The sequence below is a fragment of the Oncorhynchus mykiss genome, chromosome 27, assembly GCF_057628025.1.
Source record: "Oncorhynchus mykiss isolate SJ-2025 chromosome 27, ASM5762802v1, whole genome shotgun sequence".
NCBI classification, from domain to species: domain Eukaryota; kingdom Metazoa; phylum Chordata; class Actinopteri; order Salmoniformes; family Salmonidae; genus Oncorhynchus; species Oncorhynchus mykiss.
In genome coordinates this window covers 32048253-32074547 of record NC_143048.1, presented here as the reverse complement: position 1 = coordinate 32074547, position 26295 = coordinate 32048253, and the positions used below count along the sequence as shown (strand labels likewise).

The 26295-nt window shown below is 42.3% G+C and overlaps 1 protein-coding gene and 1 pseudogene across 2 annotated transcripts in view; one reads left to right on the top strand and one right to left on the bottom strand.

Annotated features, from left to right (window-relative positions):
- Positions 1–18221, bottom strand: part of LOC149971295 (uncharacterized) — an 88494-nt pseudogene extending 70273 nt beyond the window's left edge.
- LOC110507154 (calsyntenin-2) overlaps positions 1–26295 on the top strand; it is a 445555-nt gene that overhangs the window by 170434 nt on the left and 248826 nt on the right. The gene's annotated exons all lie outside the window — the stretch shown is intronic.

The following is a 26295-nucleotide window of genomic DNA, read 5'->3' as shown; positions in this document are numbered from 1 at the left end:
CATAGCTAATAGAACTAACGCATTAGTTAACCTGCTAAAATCATGCAGTACAGTGTACAGTAAGAAAGCAGTTTAGCAGTTACGCCGGCGGGCCCCGGTGGCAATAAATTAATAAAACCTTGACTTGGAAGAGTGCCAGTGTTGGATGGCCATAGCCAGCTAGCTAACATAGCATCCCTCTCTGCTTGAGCCGGGTGTTTAAGTCAGCTAGACTAGCTAGCTGCATTTTCTAGCTAAGTGAAAGTGAAAGTAAGCCAAATATTGCTAGCTTTCTTTCTTTCTCTCTTTCTCTGGCTTCTGCTTAATTTAGGAAGAAATCGATTTGTTCAAATCTGTTCAACTATTGTCTTTCTCTCACTTGGAGTCAACTACTCACCACATTTTATGCACTGCAGCACTACTTAGCTGTAGCTTATGCTTTCAGTGCTAGATTCATTCTCTGATCCTTTGATTGGCTGGACATGTCAGTTCATGCTGAAAGTACTCTGATAGGTTGGAGGACATCCTCCACAAGTTGTCATAATTACTGTGTAAGTCTATGGAAGAGGGATGAGAACCATGAGGTTTTGTATTGAAGTCAAGGTATCCAGAGGAGGACAGACACTAGCTGTCCTCCAGCTACACCATGGTGATACCCTAGAGAGTGCTGTTGAGACTCCTGTAGACCTTAATTGCAAAACGATGCATTATTTAGTGACGTGAATATATTTAGTATAGTTTAATCTAAAAAGGATAACTTTTATATTGTTCCACTATTTTCATTTTTATGAAATTCTCTGAGGAGGATGGTCCTCCCCTTCCCCCGCTGAGGAGCCTCCACCGGTATGCGCACACATGATTGCATAGACATAGGTACTCTCTCTCTATCCCACCCCTTCTCCTTGTGTGTCCTTTGTGGCCGTGCACAGGTTAAGACCAACATTGTAGCACAAATGTTGTATTAGCATTTACTGGGGAAGAAGTGGAGGCCGCCAGCAGGGAGACAATTAACATCTGAAAGGTTATCTATAATTCCTCTCCTACACACATCCATCCCTAGGCCAGGTCCACACACGTACATGCAGACACAGACACACACACACACACTGTTAGAGGCCAGAAATGGTAGGTGCCAAAACATTTTATTAGGCCAAAGAAACTAAATGATTAATTCATTATATTATTCAAGAGTTGGATTATATCACAATGCAATTAAAGATTGTATCTTGTTTTCTGGGTGTGTTGTTTATCAGGTGAGCTTCCTGTGCAAACTCTGTATAATGAGATTATACCTGAAAAGAAGAAGAGAAGTTACACTGAAATTAATTGAACAGCAGATCACCTCACTTGTTCTGATTGGCTCCTGGACCTGATCTTTCAGCCTGTGATGAGTTTCTACCTACCACCTTGACCCCTGACCCCCGCCCTCAGGGTAGTTGCCATGGTGTTAGTGACAGTGATGTGTTGTATGTCTGACAGTCAGATCCATGCAAAGCCATACTACCATTTTTTACAATCGCTAGGACTCATTTTTCAATACTTTAGGTCACTTTTTAAAACTCTTCACACAGTGAGCACAACAGCAGTCTATGTGGGTTCAACTGTGGATCATGTATCATTGCTTTGGCACAAAATGCATTCAACGACTACATCTTTTCAATTTCATGAGTTATTTTCTCACTCAGACACCACCAAAACTCTATGTACCTACAGGCCAATTTGCACATGTTCACATACTCTTTTCAAAACTGTTAGACTTACGTTCAAAACCTAACACAAGATTGAATAAGACGGCAATTTGCTTCATTTATACAGTAATACCATATTGAAATATATACCACATCTAAAAAATGAAATGCTATCAAAACAATTTGACCAACCACAGCTGATTCCCATTGTAGCTGAACACCTACCAGGGTGTTAGTCTTTCAATTACATTACCATCTATACAAAAGGGAACATTTTAGGAATAATGCTGTACTGTAATGTAAACATAGACCCAGCCAGAGACAGAGAAGTGTCTGACAGAGGAAGACGAGTGGCTGGGAGAGGGAGAGGAGTACATACAGTTGAAGTTGGAAGTTTGCATACACCTTAGCCAAATACATTTAAACTCAGTTTTTCACAATTCCTGACATTTAATCAGAGTAAAAATTCCCTGTCTTAGGTCAGTTAGTAACACCACTTTATTTTAAGAATGTGAAATGTCAGAATAATAGTAGAGAGAATGATTTATTTCAGCTTTCATTTCTTTCATCACATTCTCAGTGGGTCAGAAGATTCCAAACACTCAATAAGTATTTGGTTGCATTGCCTTTAAATTGTTTAACTTGGGTCAAACGTTTTGAGTAGCCTTCCACAAGCTTCCCACAATAAGTTGGGTGAATTTTGGCCCATTCCTCCTGAAAAAGCTGGTGTAACTGAGTCAGGTTTGTAGGCCTCCTTGCTCACACATGATTTTCCAGGTCAGGTCAGGGCTTTGTGATGGCCACTCCAATACCTTGACTTGTCCTTAAGCCATTTTGCCCCAACTTTGGAAGTATGCTTGGGGACATTGTCCATTTGGAAGACCCATTTGTGACCAAGCTTTAACTTCCTGACTGATGTCTTGAGATGTTGCTTCAATATATCCACATAATTTTCCTTCCTCATGACGCCATCTATTTTGTGAAGTGCACCAGTCCCTCCTGCAGCAAAGCACCCCCACAACATGATGCTGCCATCCCCGTGCTTCACAGTTGAGATGGTGTTCTTCGGTTTGCAAGCCTCCCCCTTTTTTCTTCAAACATAACGAGTTCTATTTTTGTTTCATCAGAGGACATTTCTCCAAAAAGTATGATCTTTGTCCCCATATGCATTTGCAAACTGTAGTCTGGCTTTTTTATGTCAGTTTTGGAGCAGCGGCTTCTTCCTTGCTGAGCGGCCTTTTAGGTAATGTCAACATAGGACTCGTATCTATATCCACAGTAAAACTTTAGTACCTGTTTCCTCCAGCATCTTCACAACGTCCTTTGCTGTTGTTCTGGGATTGATTTGCACTTTTTGCATCAAAGTACGTTCATATCTAGGAGAAAGAACGTGTCTTCTTCCTGAGTGGTGTGATGACTGCATGATCCCATGGTGTTTATACTTGCGTACTATTGTTTGTACAAACGTGGTACCTTCAGGCATTTGGAAATTGCTCCCAGGGATGAACCAAACTTGTGGAGGTCTACAATTTTTTTTCTGAGGTCTTGGCTGATTTCTTTTGATTTTCCCTTGATGTCAAGCAAAGAGGCAATGAGTTTGAAGGTAGGCCTTGAAATACAGCCCTAGGTACACCTCCAATTGACTCAAATTATGTCAATTAGCCTATTAGAAGCTTCTAACGCCATGACATCATTTTCTGGAATTTTCCAAGCTGTTTAAAGGCACAGTCAACTTAGTGTATATAAACTTCTGACCCACTGGAGTTGTGATGCAGTGAATTATAAGTGAAATAATCTGTCTGTAAACAATTATTGGAAAAATAACTTGTGTCATGCACAAAGTAGATATCCTAACCGACTTGCCAAAACAAAAGTTTGTTAACAAGAAATGTGTGGAGTGGTTGAAAAACGAGTTTTAATGACTCCAACCTAAGTGTATGTAAACTTCCAACTTCAACTGTATGCGTGGTGAAAGAAGACTGAGAGGAAGATCAAGAGCTGTAGTCTCAGATTAGGGCTACTATAATTGATAATGTTATGAATCATGGTCTATCAATGAGAGACGCTGGTCTGAGAGTGCAGCCTGCAACACTCAACAGTGGCATCTATTGAGAGAGAAATAAGATGGGCATTCTGCAAGGGCATCTGACTGAACTGCACATTACACAAGTAAATTGAGCAAAGCCTAATTGTTTTTGCATTTCTGCTTAGGACCCAATGGTTACCTCCCACAGGCGGGAGAGGTAGGATTTTCACTGCTGTGCAGGAATCTCCAATAGTTGATATGGTCATCAGAAACAATGGCATAAAACTCACAGAGATTCGGGACAGAATGTTGGCAGACATTACATTTGGAAAGATTCACAATGTAACCATAACAACTATTTCTAGAGTCCTGAAAAAAACATCAAGTCAGGATGAAGCAGTTGTACACTGTCCCCTTTGAGAGGAGCTCTGAACGAGTCAAGCAACCCAGGAACCAATATGTCCAGGTAAGATGACTATAAAATACAGAACTGGTTTTGAACAAGACCAATCAGAACAGAGGCACACAATGGCATGTTTTTAGGTATAATGTAAACTACTGTAATAGCCGAACTCTTATGTTGCCTTGTGGATTTATTTTAGAGAGTCATGCAGATTGAAGCCAGGCAAACACCCCACATATCCATCTTTATGGATGAGGCCAAAACACTGCGGCGAGGAAGGAATGTGATTGGACAAAGAGCCACAGTGGATGTCCTGGGCCAGAGGGGACAACATCACAATGTGGGCAGCAAAATCCTCTGACGGATTGCTGTTACACAAACCTCTAATTGGGCCATACATAACCGAGTGTCTCATTTCATTCATGGATGACCTCTATGGAAGGGTTGTGCCAGGTGAGGAAAGGGTTGCAGTGAGGTGAAATCAGACAGCGTTTGTAATTGTATAGGACAACGTGGCATTTCACCACTCACCAGCCCATCCCAGTATGCTGTCACTTTTTCTCCCAACTTACTCTCCATTCCTCAACCCCAGAGAGGAATTATGTTCCTCACTGAGGTGGAAGGTTTATGACATGATCAAACGTACGCAATGAATGCTGGATGCCTGGACATATCTGCAGAAGATTGCCAGGGATGGACCAGGCATGCCATAAGATTCTTTCCTAGGTGTATTGCCCAAGATGACATAAGATGTGATGTGAATGAGAACCTGTGGCCAAGTGTAGAAGACAGGGTGGACTATTATTGCTACTGTATCTGTAGATGGTGTATATACAAATTATTGTATTTTGGAATCACTCAATGCCAAAAATTGACATAAAACATATTGAAGCATATTGCATCATGTCTGATTAATTCCTGTAACATAAACTGCAGTGGATTCTAAATAGTAGAGAGGTGTCATTCTTGTTTTGTAAAGACATTTTACAGAAGAAAACATTGTGTAATGCTACCTGTTGTTAGTGTTTTTTTAGGCCATTGTTTTATGAGTGACAAAGTGTGCTTGTTGGGTGACAACCTTCGCTAGTGTTATGGAAGAATGAGTTGATTTGAGACAGGTATGAAGTGTTTTGGTAGTTTTTGTGTATTTTGGATGTGAAATGAACTGCTGTGCCAAGCTGAAAGTTGGTTAGGAGTATCTAAGTATTGAGAAATGGGTCCTAGCGATTGTAAAAAAAAAACTGTATTATGAGTCTTATTGTAGTTAATCAAATATTATTACATGGTACAGTACATAGGTCTGTCAATCAATCAAGCAACCTAAGGCATTTTCAATATAGGTCTTTGTAATGAGGCGGATGACTCATTTCAGAAGGCAGAGTCACATCTAACGATCAATTGAAATTAATAGAAATTATGAATAAGAAAGCAAAACAGGACCTGGGAAAATGACAGGGAGGATTGTGCTGAGGGGTGGTAGTAAAATAATTATCTTCTCCTCCATCCCTCTTTCCTTCCTTCCTCTCCCCATGCCCTCGGCTCCTGCTCCCCCTCTCTTATCTTCTCTCCCTCTTTCCCCTTCTTTCCCTCGCTCCGGTCTACCAGGTTCAGCTGCGGTGAAGAGCTATGAAAAATGGATGAGTGTGTTGCGCTCCCCCTCTTTCCCTGCCTTTCTCCCTCTACAGTCTGATCATGCATGGCTGTAATATATTTATTTTGCCGGTAACGAGAGTGAAGGACAGAGTTTCTTTCGTTTTTTCACAGGGCTAGACTGTAAAAAACAAGACCAGTCATTCTCCTAACAATGTGTCTGTCTGTCTGTCGAAGATTTACTTCTTCACTCCTCACATACATACCACCTCACCAGATACAGTACACCTGTGTCCCTCACACACACACACACACACACACACACACACACACACACACACACACACACACACACACGTCTATAGTCTTCTGTGCATGCATTCATGAGTAACAGTGTATGTACACAAGCCTCCCTCTGTCGTTGTGTATGCTTCTATACTTCCTCTACACAATGGAAATGTAACAATTGCTTAACACTATGGGCTACTGTATGTTTAAGCGTAAACTCTATTGGACCAGTTAGGTTCGCTACTGGAGCAGGAGGGAGAAATGAAAACCACACAACTGAATCATTTAGGGAAAGAATGCCTGCTTGTATTTTGTAAATAGAAATACTTACAAAAAAAATGAATCACCTTGAGTAAATATAGATATGTGAAATGTGTACAATGAGCTCAATATGAATGAACTACATCAATAGTACAATTGACAGATATCGGCCATATATCCCGCCTATAGTTTACTAGGGTTCACCCAACTCTATCTTAATCTGAGGGTCTCTCATATTTCAATGTTCAGTTCAATAGCAATACAAAAAACATGAATCCACAGAAAAACACAACCCAATTCACAAATACTGACTTATAAACCACTATGAGATGGAATCAAATGTGAGTGACTGTGCCTATCAATACACACTGTAAGGTGTTTAAGTGTAGCACGTGCTTATAACAATCCTACTGCAATGTATGATGCAATGATGTCTTGTAAGAAAAATCCTACCACACCGTAGTATGGCAGTGCAAATTCAGTGTTCTCCAAGGAAAATAAATCTTTGCATGCAAATCTTCTTATTGATGTTCTGGGTTCCGGCGGCACGCCATCCTTGGTGGAACTGAATCCATGCTCAAAAAACCTGACCGGTTTTACAAACAGGATCACACAATATATATACCATGAATACCTTCTTATATAACCAGTGATATAACCATTAATATAGTGCTTAGCTTTAATCTCTTACAGGAATAAGAAAATACAACTTTGTCAAAATGCTTTACACAACTAACGTACAGCACTAGGCTCACGTGGACTGAACAATAACTAGCCTGGGCAAATGAAAAGTACAAGTGCTTACACTTACATGTCATTTCTTATAAAGTAATCTAAAACAGAAGTGTACCAAAATGGATTATGATACTAGTTCATCACATTTTATAAAAGTATGAAAACTAAAATAGTTTGCCATGCATGATTAGCATGATCACTAACGTTTGCTATTTAAATAGATCAATAGCTGAGCTAGCCTAAATGTTAACGGCTTGTGCGTATACTTGGTTCAGTATGAACACGCACAAAATGCTAGCAATAATTTAGCTAGCCTAATCGCTGGCAGATCGTTTTCCTTATGAAAACTCACCAAATCCTGGCGTCAGTCTTTCCCTCAATCTCTTCACAGCACTTTTGTATAGATAAGTGAGTGTCAATATTATACAACTTCTCAACGATTTGAAAAATACTTTTTCTTCCATGGAATAGCAGTAGCTCTTCACGTTCCGTTCTAGCTCTTTTTTTTGCATGTTGGCACCAACTGGTGTATGACGTGAGTTTATGGAGAGGGCCTAAGAGAATATTGAGTTTTGATTGGCTCAAAATAAACTGCTCGTCATGCAGCTTCTGACAGTTGATTTGTAATTGCTGTCAATTTAAACATACAGTTGAAGTTGGAAGTTTACATACACCTTAGCCAAATACATTTCAACTCAGTTTTTCACAATTCCTGACATTTAATCAGAGTAAAAATGCCCTGTCTTAGGTCAGTTACGATCACCACTTTATTTTAAGAATGTGAAATGTCAGAATAATAGTAGAGAGAATGATTTATTTCAGCTTTTATTTCTTCATCACATCCCCAGTGGGTCAGAAGTTTACATACACTCAATTAGTATTTGGTAGCATTGCCTTTAAATTGTTTAACTTGAGTCAAACGTTTCGGGTAGCTTTCCACAAGCTTCCCACAATAAGTTGGGTGAATTTTGGCCCATTCCTCCTGACAGAGCTGGTGTAACTGAGTCAGGTTTGTAGGCCTCCTTGCTCGCACATGATTTTTCAGTTCTGCCCACAAATGTTCTATAGGATTGAGGTCAGGGGTTTGTGATGGCAACTCCAATAGCTTGACTTTGTTGTTCTTAAGCCATTTTGCCCCAACTTTGGAAGTATGCTTGGGTTCATTGTTCATTTGGAAGACCCATTTGCGACCAAGCTTTAACTTCCTGACTGATGTCTTTAGATGTTGCTTCAATATATCCACATAATTTTCCTTCCTCATGAGGCCATCTATTTTGTGAAGTGCAACAGTCCCTCCTGCAGCAATGTACCCCAACAACATGATGCTGCCACCCCCGTTCTTCAAGGTTGGGATGGTGTTCTTTGGCTTGCAAGCCTCCCCCTTTTCCTCCAAACATAACGATGGTCATTATGGCCAAACAGTTCTATTTCTGTTTCATCAGACCACAGGACATTTCTCCAAAAAGTACGATATTTGTCCCAATGTGCAGTTGCAAACTGTAGTCTGGCTTTTTTATGGTGGTTTTGGAGCAGTGGCTTCTTCCTTGCTGAGCGGCCTTTCAGGTAATGTCGCTATAGGACTCGTTTTACTGTGGATATTTTACTGTGGATATACATACTTTTGTACCTGTTTCCTCCGGCATCTTCACAGGGTCCTTTGCTGTTGTTCTGGGATTGATTTCCACTTGTCACACCAAAGTACATGCATCCTGAGCGGTATGACGGCTGCAGGGTCCCATGGTGTTTATACTTGCGTATTATTGTTTGTACAAATGAACGTGGTACCTTCAGGCATTTGGAAATTGCTCCTAAGGAAGAACCAGACTTGTGGAGGTCTACAATATTTTTTCTGAGGACTTGGTTGATTTCTTTTGATTGTCCCATGTTGTCAAGCAAAGAGGCAATGAGTTTGAAGGTAGGCCTTGAAATACATCCACAGGTACACCTCCAAATGACTCAAATGATGTCAATTAGCTTATCAGAAGCTTCTAACGCCATGACATCATTTTCTGGAATTGTCCAAGCTGTTTAAAGGCACAGTCAACTTCATGTGTGTAAACTTCTGACCCACTGGAATTGTGATACAGTGAATTATAAGTGAAATAATCTGTCTGTAAACAATTGTTGGAAAAATGACTTGTGTCATGCGCAAAGTAGATATCTTAACCGACTTGCCAAAACTCTATTTTGTTAACATGAAAATTGTGGAGAGGTTGAAAAACGAGTTTTAATGACTCCAACCTAAGTGTATGTAAACTTCTGACTTCAACTGTATCAATAGCAATTTAGTATTATATGATTGGTTTCTTGAATCTCCCTAGTAACGATATGTATTCAACGTTAGTTGACCTGCGTTAGATAAAGCTCAATATGAATCCAAACAATTCTAATTAGGTATGTGTCTGAGGAATGTGTGCGTGTCTCTCTCTCTCTTGCCCTCTCTCTCTTTCCACATCCACATGACTGATTAAACGTGAGTTAGCGTGGGGACTAGACAGGTCAAGAGATTCAATAACATTTATTTATTAAGCCCTTTTTATGTCAGCCGATGTCAGAAAGTGCTGTACAGAAACCCAGCCTAAAACACTAAACAGTAAGCAATGCAGGTGTAGAAGCACTGTGGCTGGGAAAAACTCTCTAGAAAGGCCAGAACCCAGGAAGAAACCTAGAGAAGAACCAGGCTCTGAGTGGTGGCCAGTCCTCTTCTGGCTGTGCCGGGTGGCGATTATAACAGAACATGGCCAAGATGTTTAAACTTTCATAGATTACCAATAGGGTCAGATAATAATAATCACAGTGGTTGTCAAGGGTGCAACAGGTCAACTCTTCAGAAGTAAATGTCAGTTGGCTTTTCATAGCTGATCATTCAGAGTTAGAGACAGCAGGTGCGGTAGAGAGAGAGTCAAAAATGGCAGGTCTGGTACAAGGTAGCACGTCCAGTGAACAGGTCAGGGTTCCATAGCCGCAGGCAGAACAGTTGAAACTGGAGCAGCAGCATGACCAGGTGGACTAGGGACAGCAAGGAGTCATCAGGCCAAGTAGTCCTAAGGCATGGTCCTAGGGCTCAGGTCCTCAGAGAGAGAGAGATAGAGAGAGAGAATTAGAGGGAGCATACTTAAATTCACACAGGACACCGGATAAGTCAGGAGATATACTCCAGATATAACAGACTGACCCTAGCCCCCCGACACACAAACTACAGCATAAATACTGGAGGCTGAGACAGGAGGGGTCAGGAGACACTGTGGCCCTGTCTGATGATACCACCGTACAGGGCCAAACAGGCAGGATATAACCCCACCCAAGGCACAGCCCCCACACCACTAGAGGGATATCTTCAACCACTAACCTACTACCCTGAGACAAGGCCAAGTATAGCCCACGATGACCTCCCGAGGTCAGGAAGATCACGTCAGTGACTCAACCCACTCAAGTGATGCACCCCTCCTAGGGACGGCATGGAAGAGCACCAGTAAGCCAGTGACCCTGTAATAGGGTTAGAGGCAGAGAATCCCAGTGGAGAGAGGGGAACCGGCCAGGCAGAGACAGCAAAAGGCGGTTCGTCACTCCAGTGCCTTTCCGTTGACCTTCACACTCTGGGCCAGACAACACTCAATCATAGGACCTACTGAAGAGATGAGTCTTCAATAAAGACTTAATAGGCAGACCGAGGATAGGCAGAGGATAGGCAGACCACGCAATAAAAATGGAGCACTATATGAGAAAGCCCTGCCTCCAGCTGTTTGCTTAGAAATTCTAGGGACAGTAAGGAGGCCTGCGTCTTGTGACTGTAGGATGCGTGTACGGCAGGACCAAATCGGAGAGATGGGTAGGAGCAAGCCCATGTAATGCTAGCCTTAACAGGAAGCCAGTGTAGGGAGGCTAGCACTGGAGTAATATGGTCACATTTTTTGGTTCTAGTCAAGATTCTAGCAGCCGTGTTTAGCACTAACTGAAGTTTATTTAGTGCTTTATCTGGGTAGCCAGAAAGTAGAGCATTGCAGTTGTCTAATTTAGAAGTGACAAGAGCATGTATATATTTTTCTGCATCATTTTTGGACAGAAAGTTTCTGATTTTTGCAATGTTACAAAGATGGAAAAAAAGCTGTCCTTGAAATATTCTTGATATGTTCGCCAAAAGAGATATCAGGGTCCAGATTAACACTGAGATCCTTCACAGTTTTATTTGAGATAACTGAACAACCATCAAGATTAATTGTAAGATGCAACAGAAGATCTCTTTGTTTCTTGGGACCTAGAACTAGTATCTCTGTTTTGACCGAATTTAAAAGTAAAACATTTGCCGCCATCCACTTCCTTATGTTTGAATCACATGCTTCCAGAGAGGGCAATTTTGAGGATTCACCATGTTTCATTGAAATGTACAGCTGTGTATCGTCCGCATAGCAGTGAAAGTTAACATTATGTTTCCGAATGACATCACCAAGAGGTAAAATATATAGTGAAAACAATAGTGATCCTAAAACAGAACCTTGAGGAACACCGAAATGTACAGTTGATTTGTCTGAAGACAAACCATCCACAGAGACAAACATATCTTTCAGACAGATAAGATCTAAACCAGGCCAGAACTTGTCCGTGTAGACCAATTTGGGTTTCCAATCTCTCCAAAAGGATGTTGTGATCGATTGTATCAAAGGTCTAGGAGCACAAGGACAGATGCAGAGCCTTGGTCTGATGCCATTAAAAGGTCATTTACCACCTTCACGAGTGCAGTCTCAGTGCTATGATGGGGTCTAAAACTAGACTGTTCAAGGGATTGTACTATGGATTTCATATGAATTTGAGTGGATAGCTAAAACATTCGTGTTGATTTAATTATTATTATTTTTTTAACCTTTATTTAAGTCAGTTAAGAACAAATTCTTATTTTCAATGACGGCCTAGGAACAGTGGGTTAACTGCCTTGTTCGGGGGCAGAACGACCAATGATCAAGAGAATATCAAAGCATATTCGGTTTACCATCAAATAAATCAGATCATACTGGAGCTACATATGAACTGGGGATTGTGTGACGTGAGAGATATAGGGTTTGTGTACGTCTGTGTGTATGGTACAGCACCTCAGGCTCAGCTCAACTCTGCTGATAGCCTCTAGCCATCAATGATTTGTCTGTTAGTTATTAGTATCCAATGTGTAAACGAATGACTTTAATGTTGATGTGTATAAACTCTCCAGGTCAGATGGAATACATCAAATACGATCAAACTTCAACGTGTGCGTGTGTGTGTGTGTGTGTGTGTGCATGTACTGTGTGTGTGTGTTTCATCTTGTGGCATTCTATTGATTTATAATAACTCAGTGTGAGTCTATATCACCTAAAACTTCATTCCAATGTCAGTGCACAAGGTACAGTCTCTCTCAACATCTAACCCCCTCTCCCTGTGTCTCTCCTTTATCTCATTCCTCCATCCTCTCTGTCCATCCTCCATCCTCTCCCTCCCTCTCTCTCCTTCTGTAAATTGCTTCAGACCTGTTTGATGCTAAGAGGGCTTTGAACTGGAAGCACTATCTTTTTACGCTGGTCTCCGTCTCCATGGTCAGCCTGAGCCTTTAATATTCATGGGCAGGCCCAGGCCTGAAATACTGATCAAGGTAATAGGGTGGTGGGGGTTACGCAGCAGAGGACTGCTCTCTCTCTCTCTCCCTGACTGGGAGCTGGGTTATATAAAGTAGGATGGTTTATACAGTAGTGTGATTAAACAGTACGGTGGTGGTTATATTACATGAGGGTGATGGTTATAAACAGTAGGGTGGTTATATACAGTAGGGTGGTGGTTATATACAGTAGAGTGATGGTTATATACAGTAGATGTGAGTCCTACAGGTCGGTAGTCATTTAGATTTAGGCAAGTTACCTTGGTGTTCTTGGGCACAAGGACTATGGTGGTCCACTTGAAACATGTTGGTGTTATAGACTCGGTCAGGGACAGGTTGAAAATATCAGTGAAGACACTTGCCAGTTTGTCAGCCATTTACTGTCGCAGTAACAATAACACATTTCCTGAAGAAAAGACTCCTGAGTACATTTAAAGATAATCCAGTAAAAGGTTCACATTAGAGAACATAGTGAAAGGTTCACAATTAAAGAGCACAGATTGGGGTCGATGTGGCAATGTCTCAGTGGAGGTCAGGTTTGGGTCAGTCATTTTCAAGTCAGTCGATTTGGTAAGTAAACAGAACTTCTAATATTTTCCTCATTGCCTCCTTTGAGGAAATATTTGAACTTCAGTTTACTTCCTGAATTGACGGAATTGAAAATGGGATTGACCCGACCCTGACCTCCACTGAGACATTGCCCCATACAGTATGTAAGCCCAAAAATCAACTTGTCAGTGGTAGACCTATTCAAGTGTGGCGAAACAAACAGGGGACAACATGCTTGAACAAAGTAATCTCAATGCATTTGAGCAAGGGAATAATACATTAAGGAAAATGGCTGATCTAAAAAACACCATGACCTACAATTATTAGCCTACTGTACATACTGCAAAGGTTTTAAAGAGAACACGTTACAGTAGCACCTCCACCATGGTTGGGGTCAATTCCTTTTCAATACAGGAAGTAAACTAATTTCAATATCAAGTTACATTTTTATCATTGTCTCCTATGAGATGAAAATAGAACTGGAATTTCAGTTTACTTCCTGAATTGCAACGAAATTGACCCCAACCCCGGTGGAGGTGCTACTGTAATGATGATTAGGGGGTAAGAGAAAGTGTCTTTTGTGGTTCCTTTCCTAAACTATAAAATAAATTCAACAATGTCAACACATAATAATTTGAGGTAATTTTGGGATTATAAAACAATGTATTATTTAAAGAAACTGAAATTCCAATATCAATTGAGACAAATCAACAGGCACAAAACCTTCCAAAAGATCATCAAAACATGTTGATGGGGTGGAAATAGCATCACTTCGCACAACATTTTTTATATTAAGTCATGGCTGGCTTTTGTTCTCAGGCCAAACTCTTTACAGACGTGGAGTGACTTGGCTCAGTTTTTGGTTCTGAGATTTTGCTTAGAATATCAGTGTTATGAAACAGTTCTTGAATCTAAAGTATTAGAACATACACCGTTGTGTGTCCAGCTTGCTCTAAGTCTAAAACATACTGTTCTGGCATTATCATGGGATCATTTCTCAAAGATGTCAGCTTTAGCGGATAAAACAGCTTATTAAAAAACTATGTATATTAACCTTAAAACCAAATACTATGGAAACAAAAATATAAAATAAATATACATGTCCAGGTGAAGACTCAGGAGTGTATGTTTTCATACACAAGTAAAGTCACAACAATAAAATTCAATGCACTTGTGGTAGGTGGCCTGTAAGATTTTCTGTTCTGACTTCAAACCAAATATTCTGACAATCTTTTGTACTGTATTCTAGCAGCTCAGCATAACATTTCTTAAAGAATCAAACACAATTTCATACAAAAAAAGACTCAAAACATTAAGCCACATTTAGTTATGTTGGAATAAAAACAAAGTGTTACCAGCTTGTGGTAGACATTTGGTCATTGCTTACTTACACATATATCATCAAATCATTCTTCAGAGCCTGTAGCCTTGGCTTTTTTCTTCTAAACCTAGCATGATTATCTGAATGATCTCGAACGTGTTGGACAGTTCTTTCGGATAACTGAGATGTAGAGCATATATCAGACCAAACATTACTAGGAAAGCATCCGGCTGTCCAGGGAGGTCAATCACCACAACGTCACTCTCCTTCGACAACAGAGAGCTTAACGGGACTGCAGTGGACTGGATTTTCCGTGTTGTCACCAACGATTGTCAGCAGGGCTACCGGTGAGTCACCAAACTCTGGCTCGTCTGAATACTCCACCTGAAATACACAACGCACTTCAGATGAGAATACTAGACAGACATGTTATATAGCAAAATGTCAAGCAAAATATCTTCGCTGACCTCTAGTTGGCTAGATAGACCATACTCACTCATCTAATCCTCTCAGATTCCTTCAGGAGCTAAAGTGGGTTGATTGGGAATGGGCACAATAATTAAAAATAACCAGAATGACAGGAAACCTACCTTGCATGTTTTGAAAAATCCAGAGACTTCCTCGCGCAGCAACACAGGAAGAGCACAGAGAACAGTTGTACGCCTTGTGTGGGCATCATGTACTTCCTAAAGGGATACATCAATGTCAATTTTATGACATAGGCTTACTAATCTTACCTGGTAACAGAGAAAATTTTTATATTTAGCCTTAAATTACTTGTGACATGTGCTGAGCTTGGTTTAATAAGGAACCTGGTACAATGGAACCAATGGAATAGTCCCAAAAGGGCAAACTCTCAGGTGCTTTTTAGATACTTACTAAACCTAGTCCTGAACTAAAAAACAAACTCAATGGATAATCTCCTTAGAGAATGATTTTAGTCCAGGACTAGGCTTAATCGGTGTCTGGGAATTCTCCCCTCAAGGTTTAATAAGTAGTTGATATTTGCATTCGACCAAGATCTGATTCCAGTGCAATAATGATCAGAGTCCTCTGTATTACCTGTAGATCATGACACCTCAGAATGTCAACCAAAGCATAAGCAGTCCTTCCAGTCTTTGATGCCCTTTGTCTATACAAGGTCATCAAAACGAGTGGTGTGTCGGTCAATCTCAGCATATAAAATGTTTGGCAGGTTCTGGTTTGAAAATTCACTGGCGCTCTGCATACATTTGGAAATGACAGACAACAAAGGACGGTATTTAGAAGTTATCACAAGTTTGGAACACAATATTACAATTTAATTCAGTAAAACGAATATATTAAAGCAGATCAAATGTGTGTATAAACTGCATTGCAAGTTTACCTGTGACTCCATGCGCAGAGCAGGCCAGAGATCAAGGACCTCCTTTACAGGTGACGTGTCAATGACTATACCCTGGTGCCGCAGGGCAAATGTGGTCTGCATCTTCCTATCGATCAGGGGTAAGTTCCTTTCCATCTTCTGAACTTCTTGGACCATTTCCTGCCTCAGCATTTCAAGACGTTCCGAGTCCGCTCCAAGGGGAAAATTTGGCAGAAAAGTACATTCTGCCCGGTCTCTTTATGTTTGAGTGCGGTGGTTCATTCTCTGGATTGATTCTGCTTCTTTTTCCTGCGCTTTACGGAAACCTCCTGACATCCTGCTCACCTCAACTTGGTTATGTAGTTACCCATCTTGAATTTGATGCTGTTCTTCCATCCATTCCACCCAGTGTCAGATCCTGCCTCTTTCAGACAAGGGTGTTTCGTTACAAGACCTTCAGCTGCCTTTCCTATCTCTCGGTCATTTGGGTAAGTCTAGAAACTGTACACTGTAGAAGCAACTTTCTCTAAGATATCATGTTTTTGGTCTCTAGATAACTGAAGTAATTTCCATTCCTTTCAAAGGCAGCACTTCCTTCTCTAAGCTTCAACTCTACCTCTATCAACTCAGCTGTAGAACTTGTATCTCCTCCTTCCACTTTTTAAAATTGAACCTTTATTTAACTAAGTTGTCCATCAAAGTTAGGGTCTTCATACTGCACACTTGGCATTCAAATTGTTTATCTAGTCATCAACAGATGCTGGACTGGAGCTGAGCTTTATCTTCCTTGTATGGTCAGCATCAAGCTGCAGCTGCCATTGCTGAGGAAGAACAACATTGAGAGGTTGCACTTGGAATATCAAAACAATACACATGGTAACACTAGGTTCATAATGGCTTCATTGGACAAATAATGACTCATCATAAAACGTTCAACTCTGTCTCACTCGTATTAACCCATTGGGGGGGTCAACAGCAGCTGGCCATCAATGTTGTATGCAGAAAAGGTGACAGTGTCGTTGAGCTCAGATTGCAATTGGACAGACAGGCTAACTTTTGTAGATGATAGCCCGTAGGAACAAAGATGTTCTACATACCATGACATAAAGTGACTGCAGAGAAATTAAATTAATCTGAGCAATTATGTCAGAACTGAGGCAGCCCCACACTGACTCCAACTGATACAAACATGTTATGTTGTCCATCTCAGGTAATTTCAACCTAAACTTACCTTTACCTTTTGGGCGGCAGGAAGCCTACTGGTTAGAGCATTTGGCCAATAGCCGAAAGGTTGCTAGATCGAATCCCTGAGCTGACAAGGTAAAAATCTGTCGTTAGGGTTGGAATCTAGTTTTACTATTCATTCAGAGAATTACAGAAAATGATATTCATGACTTTAGATTTGTTTCACACCCAAGCAAAATATCAATGTCAGAAAATAACCATATGTTATTTGAATAGTACATAACTAATTCAGAATTAGTTTTATTTTTCAAAAATCTAAGTACTGCATTGTAATTAGGCAGCATGCCATTGAATCAAGCTTAGGCTGTGCTATTTTGTGCACCTGTCATGTTGCACTAGCAAGCTAGACAAGTAGCGTTGCTAGCAAGCCAGACAAGTAGCGTTGCTAGCAAGCCAGACAAGTAGCGTTGCTAGCAAGCCAGACAAGTAGCGTTGCTAGCAAGCCAGACAAGTAGCGTTGCTAGCAAGCCAACATAGTTGCACATAACCAGGAAATATGGCATATCTAATAAGAACATTTGACAAAATATGCTTCCCCCAAAAATTCACATATGACACAGAAATATGTGTTCATGCAACTAGCTAGGTAACATTATACATCAACACTTTGAGTTGAGTTAACTAACGTTAGCTAGCTTACGTGTTTGGCGCGTTTTAGATTTCGCATAGGGATAGTGATCTTAAAAATGGATATATTCTCCAAAGAAATTCTACCACACAAATAATGTTAAAACATTAAAATGTATAGCTACCGTTATCTATCGAAGCAAAGTAATGAACTTACCGCGTGAACCCTCAGGGGACAATGCGCACTTGTCTGACTTCAGTCACTTTCATGTCACGCTCGCTCCCAGAGCTTACCTGCATTTAATGTCCAGCTTTCATTAATTACTTTAAACTGATTATGAATCATCAACGCTACCTAACTTTACTTCTCCACCACCAGCATTTTCAAATCATACTATCTGACGTTAGCTCGAGCCAGCTCACCTACCTGGCGCCTAGCTAACTAGCTAACCTTAGTCCTGCTGGCACTTGCCAGTTAACCAGATTGCTAGCTTGACAGATTTCCATTTGAAGTTTGACAAATATGACACGCACAATAAAAGTTAATAACCATGAATACATTTTTTACATTAAAGTATTCACTGTCGCAGGGATCGTCGACCATGTTGGAAAGATTTTGAAATGCCACACAAGTTAAGTGCCTTTGAACGTCGACATGCAGTACCAGGCAATCGTTTGGACAAACCTTATTTTTACTATTTTCTACATTGTAAAATAATAGTGAAGACATCAATACTATGAACTAGCACATATGGAATCATGTAGTAACCCAAAAAGTGTTAAGTCAAATATATTTTAGATTTTATATTCTTCAAAGTAGCCATCCTGTAACTTGATGACAGCTTTGCACACTCTTGGCATTCTCTCAACCAGCTTCATAAGGTATGCATTTCAATTAACAGGTGTGCCTTGTCTCCCAAATTCTTCCAAATGGTCTTCAGTACAAGCCCCGCAGCCGCACTCCTTTGAGAAAAAGTATGTGTGTGCGTGCATGTGCAGGTGTGCATTAGTATCCAGGAGCCTATATTGTGCCAGTGGTCTGTAACAGTAGTTCAGAGTGACTGGCCCCTCCGCCTCTAGCCATACAGTCTCATAAAGCAGGGTTTACCAAACTCGGTCCTGGGGTACCCCTTGGGTGCACGATTCAAATAATCAAAACGTGATGATGAGTTTTTTTTTTTTAATCAGCTGTGTAGTGCTAGTGCAAAAATCTAAACGAGGACCAAGTTTGGGAAAACCTGTCACAAGGGATAATGACTTTCTGATCAGATATTTACAGAGTAGCATTAGTAAATAGCGTTAAGCCCCTCCGTGTCTCTCACTTAGTCCCTTACACCCAGAGAGACTTTCTCTAGCACTCACATGTTAGATGTGAGTCCCAGTCAGTGTGTTTACCATTCTCGTGCTTGGCGACAGTATCGTGTAATCCAGTATGTACACTGTGGACAAGACCCAGTGGGGGGTGTCCTGTGTCCGGGGGAGAGTGTGTGACTGGGGATTGACTGTCCACTACAGGATATGACTAGACAGATGTCTGGGGATTGACTGTCCACTACAGGATATGACTAGACTGATGTCTGGGGATTGACCGTCCACTATAGGATATGTACATACCATACACAAGCATGCCGAGGTTAGCAGGGGGTTGCCAGTTCCAGCTCCAATGCTCCTTTGATGTGAGGTGTTTTTAATCTCTAAAACTGGAGGTGCTGGACTTCCTTTCTAATATAAATTGTGTTTTTTTTGTTTGTCTTGTCAGTTTGAGTTTTGTTGTGTGTGTTTACATAGTTAGTCTGTGTCTGTGGGTACGTGTTTAGTCTGTGCAAACATGCGTGTGTGTGTGTGTGTGTGTGTGTGTGTGTGTGTGTGTGTGTGTGTGTGTGTGTGTGTGTGTGTGTGTGTGTGTGTGTGATTAGTGAGCTGTGGGGCAGACCGTAGCTACTCTGTCTGTTGATGATTCTCTTTTTTCTGCATAAAGGCCACAAGGACAGGCTTCCATCTATCATGAAGGAACATACATTCTCTCTCTCCCTCTCCAGTAGATACAGTATGACTGATATTACTGATCACTCTCCAGTAGATACCGTATGACTGGTATTACTGATCACTCTCCAGTATATATGACTGGTGCTACTGATCACTCTCCAGTAGATATGACTGGTATTACTGATCACTCAAGTAGATACAGTATGAATGGTATTGCTGATCACTTTGCAGTAGATATAATAATACCTGTATTATTCATCACTCTTTTGTAGATATGTCTGGTGTTACTGATCCCTCTCCAGTAGATATGACTGGTGTTACTGATCACTGTCCAGTAGATATGACTGGTGTTACTGATCACTCCAGTAGATACAGTATGAACGGTATTACTCATCACTCTCCAGTAGATATAATATGACTTGTATTATTCATCACTCTTTTGTAGATATGACTGGTGTTACTGATCATGCTCCAGTAGGTATGACTGGTGTTACTGATCACTCTCCAGTAGATATGACAGGTGTTACTGATCACTCTCCAGTAGATATAGATATAACTCTGTCTCGCTCTGTCTCTCTCTCTCTCTCTGTCTCTCTCTCTCTGTCTCTCTCTCTCTCTCGCTCTTTCTCTCTCTCCCTCTGCCCCTCTCTCTCTCTCTCTCTCTCCCTCTGCCCCTCACTCTCTCTCTCTCTCTCTCTCTCCCTCTGCCCCTCTCTCTCTCTCTCCCTCTGCCCCTCTCTCTCTCTCTCTCCCTCTGTCCCTCTCTCTCCTCTCTCTCTCTCTCTCTCTCTCTCTCTCTCTCTCTCTCTCTCTCTCCCTCTGTCCCTCTCCCCTGGTCCTCTCTCTCTTCTCTCTTCCTCTCTCTCTCTCTGGCCCTCTCTCTCTCTCTCTCTCTCTCTCTCTCTCTCTCTCTCCCTCTGTCCCTCTCTCTCTCTCTATCTCTTCTCTCTTCCTCTCTCTCTCTCTCTCTCTCTCTCTCTCTCTCTCTCTGTCTCTCTCTCTCTCTCTCTCATCACAGTCCTCTGGCCGTTTCCCAATATTTATAATAGAAAAGAGAGAGGGCAAATAGAATGGACTGCCAGGAGGAATCACACACTGCTGACTCCTATCAGAAACACTAAGTGACTGGGGACTAGAGCTGTGTGTGTGTGTGTCCGTGTTAACCAGATTACAGTGCGTAACACACCTCTCTGTACAAAGACGGTTTTATTTACTCAATGTGTTCTCTTCCTGTTTCCCTGCTGGCCGCAGGCGGCCCCAAACAATCACACATATTCTCTCAGGATGAAAAGAGAGAAGAAGTTTCTCTCTCAATGACATACACAAAGACACACACACACATGCTGTACACACACACACGCCATTTACCCTCTCCTTTCAACACGAAATTAACTCTCTCAACAAGCTGATGAGATTATAACTTTTTTACTTATAAAACATTTCTCGTCATGTCTGTCTGTGAGGATTGTTTTCTTCTGTGATGAATAATTGGCTGTTGCCCAGGTTGCAAAATATCATGGGCATTACCATCTGGCATTAATCTTTTCAGTCATCACAGTTCTACTTATAGCATTAGTGAATTACAGTTGGTATATAATACACACATGCTAACATGCTAATTTATTAACTGTATATCTGAATATTGTAACTATCTTACTAAATCATACAGTGTAAGCAGTACAGTAGAACGGATGTGCCATATGATCCAAGATTCATAAATGCAATTATGGGCTGAGCTAGTTCATGCAGTCAATCAGACTGATACTTCCAAAGTTAACATTTAACTCATGCTGCAAAGCCATTAGATCGGAAGGGCCATAATTCGAATGTGAAAAAATTAGACTTTTCTGTGGTTTCAGTAAATATGTCTACTTCAAAAGTATATATTTTTTTGCTGTGAGCGAGAGAGGAGTTGTTTAATGACTGGCGTTGTGCCCCTATATTAATGGATAAAAGCCCCCCGCCTCTCTCTCTTTCTCCTCAGTGGGTAAGAGTGGATCTGAGCATCTCGGTGCGGTCAGGCTCTACCTATCTCTGCAGGTTAATATGTCCCCATCTCCAAAAATAGGGCTGCTGCCCTCCCCACAACACAACACGACACAACACGACCACGCAACACAACATGACACAACACGACCACGCAACACAGCATGACACAACACGACCACGCAACACAACATGACACAACACGACCACGCAACACAGCACGGCACAACACGACCACGCAACACAGCACGGCACGACCACACAACACGACCACGCAACACAGCACGGCACAACACGACCACGCAACACAGCACGGCACGACCACACAACACGACCACGCAACACAACATGGCACAACACGACCACGCAACACAACCTGACACAACACGACCACGCAACACAGCACGGCACAACACGACCACGCAACACAACATGACACAACACGACCACGCAACACAGCACGGCACAACACGACCACGCAACACAGCACGGCACGACCACACAACACGACCACGCAACACAGCACGGCACAACACGACCACGCAACACAGCACGGCACAACACGACCACGCAACACAGCACGGCACGACCACACAACACGACCACGCAACACAACATGGCACAACACGACCACGCAACACAACCTGACACAACACGACCACGCAACACAGCACGGCACAACACGACCACGCAACACAGCACGGCACAACACGACCACGCAACACAGCACGGCACGACCACACAACACGACCACGCAACACAGCACGGCACGACCACACAACACGACCACGCAACACAGCACAACCACACAACACGACCACGCAACACAGCACGGCACAACACGACCACGCAACACAGCACGGCACAACACGACCACGCAACACAGCACGCCACGACCACACAACACAACATGGCACAACACGACCATGCAACACAGCACGCCACGACCACACAACACAACATGGCACAACACGACCACGCAACACAGCACGCCACGACCACACAACACGACACAACGTGACGACGCAACACAGCACGGCACAACACGACCACGCAACACAGCACGCCACGACCACACAACACGACCACGCAACACAACATGACACAACACGACCACGCAACACAACATGACACAACACGACCACGCAACACAACATGACACAACACGACCACGCAACACAGCACGCCACGACCACACAACACGACCACGCAACACAACATGACACAACACGACCACGCAACACAACATGACACAACACGACCACGCAACACAACATGACACAACACGACCACGCAACACAGCACGGCACAACACGACCACGCAACACAGCACGGCACAACACTACCACGCAACACAGCACGCCACGACCACACAACACGACCACGCAACACAACATGACACAACACGACCGCGCAACACAACATGACACAACACGACCACGCAACACAACACGACCACGCAACACAACATGACACAACACGACCACGCAACACAGCACGGCACAACACGACCACGCAACACAGCACGCCACGACCACACAATACGACCACGCAACACAACACAGCACAACACGACCACGCAACACAGCACGCCACGACCACACAACACGACCACGCAACACAACACGCCACGACCACACAACACGACCACACAACACGACACAGCCACATAACACGACCACACAACACAACACGGCACAACACAAGCACGCATCACTGCAAGCATCTCACTGCAGGGGAGGTGGAGAATAGTACAGTATACTCTTTCTCTTACTCTCTTTTTCTCTCTTCCTCTCTCTGTCCTTCACTTGTTCTTTTTTGGTTTCATCAGAGTGTTTTCTTCAGCCAGGAGAAATCCAACTTTTGATAAGACCTTGAACTTTACTACTGAGCTCCATCTGGGGAGAGACAAAGACAACAGGCACAAATATAAAAGAAAGGGGATGGACAGAAAGAGAGAGAGAGAGAGTAAGAGAGAGAGTGTGTTTTATTGAAGCCTCTGGATATGCGTGATTGGATTTGTGTTAGAAGAGCTGAACCACGGTGGTTTCAAAGTGTTTTCTCAGGGTTAGCCCACCTCAGAGTTATCTCAGGGTAAGCCCACCTCAGTGTTAACTCAGGGTTAGCCCACCTCAGTGTTATCTCAGGGTTAGCCCACCTCAGTGTTATCTCAGGGTTAGCCCACCTCCGTGTTATCTCAGGGTTAGCCCACCTCAGTGTTATCTCAGGGTTAGCCCACCTCAGTGTTAACTCAGGGTTAGCCCACCTCAGTGTTATCTCAGGGTTAGCCCACCTCAGTGTTATCTCAGGGTTAGCCCACCTCAGTGTTATCTCAGGGTAAGCCCACCTCAGTGTTATCTCAGGGTAAGCCCACCTCAGTGTTAACTCAGGGTTAGCCCACCTCAGTGTTATGTCAGGGTTAGCCCACCTCAGTGTTATCTCAGGGTAAGCCCACCTCAGTGTTAACTCAGGGTTAGCCCACCTCAGTGTTATCTCAGGGTTAGCCCACCTCAGTGTTATCTCAGGGTTAGCCCACCTCAGTGTTATCTCAGGGTTAGCCCACCTCAGTGTTATCTCAGGGTTAGCCCACCTCAGTGTTATCTCAGGGGTAGCCCACCTCAGAGTTAACTCAGGGTTGGATCACGCTTGGTTTAGATATAAATATTGAATTGATGTAGCAAGAGTTGACCGGGACATCACAGCAGGTGTCTGAGTGTTCTCCAACCCATTCTACCCCTGGAGTGAAACCAGTTACTCTACCACCACCATCACCACACAGGGAGGAATCTGGCACAGTGACAATGCCCAGAAACTCACCTTGTCTGAGGCTACCACCAGCAAACACACAGTATTGAAAGTAAATCCTGACAGTCTGGCGTAACACCTATGATACAGCCAGAAAACTGAACCAATACTCTGAATTGTAGTCTTCCAATTGTCTTTGGATGTCTGTAGGAGAAAATGGTGAAAATACATCAGATTAATCATAGGACTCACCAAAAGTAACGCCAAGTTAGTCTTAGAGGACATTCAGACTGTTTCAGACATTTAGATGGCCAATTTTCTGCGAGTCCTCCGTGTATGATTTCCCAGACAGTATACCAGAAATGTTATTTATCTGTGTGTTGGAGGTGAGCAGGTTAGAGTCCGAGAGGGACAGGTGTGTGGTGGTGGCCTTGGGGTGACAGGTGCAGTAACAGCCAGGTGTAGAGAGCAGTCACCTTGGCTGTGTGCTGGTTGAGTAATGAGGAGCTTTTTTTCTTCCAGACTACCAAAACACTGATGTCAGATTTATTTTCTGAACGTGCCGACAACTATAATCTTTTTATCTTTGTTTACCCTTCCTCCCTTCGTTCCCCTCATTCTTTAGGAGACAAAAAACACACCTACGCTGCGCCCCTCACCTCCCGACTGCTGACACCGGCATGTTTTCTGTCATGTTGCTTTGTGAGGCAAAAGGTGTTCAGAGAGGAGATACATTATTTTTTTTAGGGGGTAGATCAGCTTTAATATTGCAGATAGATTGTAGCCTCCATCAATATAATACTCTGCATCATTTCGAATCCCCCACATATATTTTTTGTAAATATATACAGTAACAGTCAAAGGTTTTGACACACCTACTCATTCAAGAGTTTTTCTTTATTTGTACTATTTTATTAATTGTAGAATAAAAATGAAGACATCAAAACTATGAAATAACACATATGGAATTATGTAGTGAACAAAAAAGTGTTAATCAATGTTAATCGATTTTAGATTCTTCAAAGTAGCCACCCTTTGCTTTGATGACCGGTTTGCACACTCTTGGGATTTTCTCAACCAGCTTCATGAGATAGTCACCTGGAATGCATTTCAATTAACAAGTGTCCCTTGTTAAAAGTTACTTTGTGGAATTTCTTTCCTTCTTAATGCATTTGAGCCAATCAATTGTGTTGTGACATGGTAGGGGTGGTATACAGAAGATATACTTATTTGGTAAAAGTTTAAGTCCATATTATGGCGAGAACAGCTCAAATAAGCAAAGTGAAACAACCGTCCATGGTTACCTTAAGACATGAATGTCAGTCAATACGGACAATTTCTTCAAGTGCAGTCACAAAAATCATCAAGCGCTATGATGACACTGGCTCTCATGAGGACTGCCACAGGAAAGGAAGACCCAGAGTTACTTCTGCTGCAGAGGATAAGTTCATTCGAGTTACCAGCCTCAGAAATTGCAGCCTAAATAAATGCTTCACAGAGTTCAAGTCACAGACAACATCAACTGTTCAGAGTAGACTGCGTGAATCATGCCTTCAGGGTCAAATTGCTGCAAAGAAACCACTACTAAAGGACACCAATAAGAAAAAGAGACTTGCTTGGGTCAAGCAACACGAGCAATGGACATTAGACCATTGGAAATCTGTCCTTTGATCTGAGTTCAAAGGTGAGATTTCTGTTTCACCCGCCTTGTCTTTGTGAGACGCAGAGTAGGTTAACGGATGATCTCCGCATGTGTGGTTCCCAACGTGAAACATGGAGGAGGAGGTGTGATGGTGTGGTGGTGCTTTGATGGTGACACTGTCAGGGATTTATTTAGAATTCAAGGCACACTTAACCAGCATGGCTACCACAGTATTCTGCAGCGATACACCATCCCATCTAGCTTAGAGAATGCCAAGAGTATGCAAGGCAAAGGGTGGCTAGTTTATAGAATATAAAAT